The sequence below is a fragment of the Myotis davidii genome, unplaced genomic scaffold, assembly GCF_000327345.1.
Source record: "Myotis davidii unplaced genomic scaffold, ASM32734v1 scaffold1107, whole genome shotgun sequence".
In the NCBI taxonomy this organism is placed as follows: domain Eukaryota; kingdom Metazoa; phylum Chordata; class Mammalia; order Chiroptera; family Vespertilionidae; genus Myotis; species Myotis davidii.
The window spans coordinates 41,175-43,418 of record NW_006300016.1 but is presented as its reverse complement, the minus strand read 5'-3'; positions in this window follow the sequence as shown (position 1 = coordinate 43,418).

Here is a 2,244-nt window from a genome sequence, read left to right as displayed (position 1 = left end):
CCCTGACCACAAGGGTGCAGACACTCCCACTAGTAGCTATGACACACACTGACCACCAGGGGGCAGACGCTCCGACTGGTAGCTATGACGTGCACTGACCACCAGGGGCAGACACTCTGACTGGTATGTTAACTTACTGCTGGGGTCCGGCCGATTGAGACTGAGAAAGATGGGCTAGACATGCCCTGGAGCCCTCCTGTGGTCCCTCCCTGGCTGGCCAACCTTCAGCATCCCTCCCCAACCCCAAATCATGAACCAGTGGGGTCTCTCACCTTGCCTGCCCCCTCTCACAATCTGGGACCCTTGGGGGATGTCGGAGAACCCGTTTTGGCCCAATCCCACAAGCATAAAAGGTTAATATGAAAATAGACTGAATGGTGGAATGTCCGGTTGCTATGATATGCACTGACCACTAGGGGGTAGATGCTCAATGCAGGAGCTTTCCCCTCATGGTCAGTGTGCTCCCATGGTGGGGGGTGCTCCTCAGCCAGAAGCCAGGCTCACGGATGGTGAGTGCAGCAGTGGTGGTGGCAGCCTCTCCTGCCTCCGTGGCAGCACTAAGGATGTCTGAAGCCCAAGGCTTTTGTTTGCTGGAAGTTTTTTTTATTACTGCTTCAATTTCATCCATAGTTATCGGCCTATTCAGGTTTTTTGATTCTTCCTGATTGAGATTTGGAAGATAATATTTTTCTAGGAATATATCCATTTGGTCTAAGTTGTCCAGTTTGTTGGAATAGAGTTGTTCATAGTATTTTTTACAATCCTTTGTATATCTGTGGTTGTTATTTCACCTCTTTCATTTCTGATTTTGTTTATTTGGGTCCTCTCTCTTTGTTCCTTGGTGAGACTGGATAAAGGTTCATCAATCTTGTTTATCCTTTCAAAGAACCAGCTCTTGGTTTTATTGATCTCATGTATTGTTTTTTTGGTCTCTATGTCATTTATTTCTGCTCTAATCTTGATTTTTTTTTTCTTTCTATGTCGTTTATTTCTGCTCTGATCTTTATTATGTCCTTCCTTCTGCTATACTCTGGGCTTTTCTTGTTGCTCTTTTTCTAATTCTTTAAATTTCAGGGTTAGATAATTAATTACCATTGTTTTTTCTTGTTTTTTTGAGATAGGCCTGTAGAACTATGAATTTCTCTCTTAAGACTGCTTTCACGGTGTCCCATAGATTTTGGATTGTTGTGTTTTTATTGTTATTTGTTTCCATGGTGCTTTTTATTTCTTCTTTGATCTCTTTGGTAACCCAATCATTTTTTTAATAGCATGCTATTTAGTCTCCAAATGCTTGATTTTTTTCACTGTTTTTATTGTAGTTGATTTCTAATTTCATGCCATTGTGATCTGAGAAGATGCTATCTTCTTGAGTTTGAAGAGGGTTTGCCTGTGTCCCCACATGTGGTCTATCATTGAAAATGTCCCATGTGTACTTGAGAAGAATATGTAATCTGTTGCTTTGGGATTAAATGTTCTGAAGACCCTGTTTGGGGGCAGCATCCCGGAGGAGGTGGTGTGCAGAAGAGGATGGGAGTGATGAAGGCCACCTAAGTGGGCACTGGGTGTGGGGTTCAGTCTTCGACTGGTCTCCCAACCATGGCCACTAGGTCATCCTCTTGGGGTCCCTGGGGCAGCCCCTTCCGCGGGAATGGCTTGCTGTGCAGCTTCATCTACCAGGTCTTGCCTTTGGAGCCCTGGGCACAGCCCAGCATGACTCAGTGATTGTGGAAAAAGTGCAATAAAATGTGAAATGTGGGCCCTGCAAAAAAAAAATGCTCTGAAGATGTGAATTAATTCCATCTGATCCAGTGATTCATTTAGCATTGCTGTTTCTTTGCTGATTTTTTGTTTAGAGGATTTATCCAGTGGTGTCAATGGGGTATTAAGGTCCCCTACTATGATTGTATTGCTGTCAAGCTCTCCCTTGATAACTTCCAGAAGTTTTTTTATGTATTTGGGTGCTCCTGTATTGGGTATATATGTTTTTACCACAGTTATATCTTCTTGTTGTATTGATACCTTCAGTATTATGAAGTGGCCTTCCTTATCTCTTGTTATGGCCTTCACTTTGAGGTCTATTTTGTCAAATATAAGTATTGCTACCTCAGCTTTTTTTTTCATTTCCATTTGCCTCAAAGATATTTTTCCATCCCTTCACTTTCAGTCTGTGTGAGTCCCTTCTAATGAGGTGGGTCTCTTGTAGACAGCAGATGTATGGGTCATGTTTTTTTATCCATTCAGCCA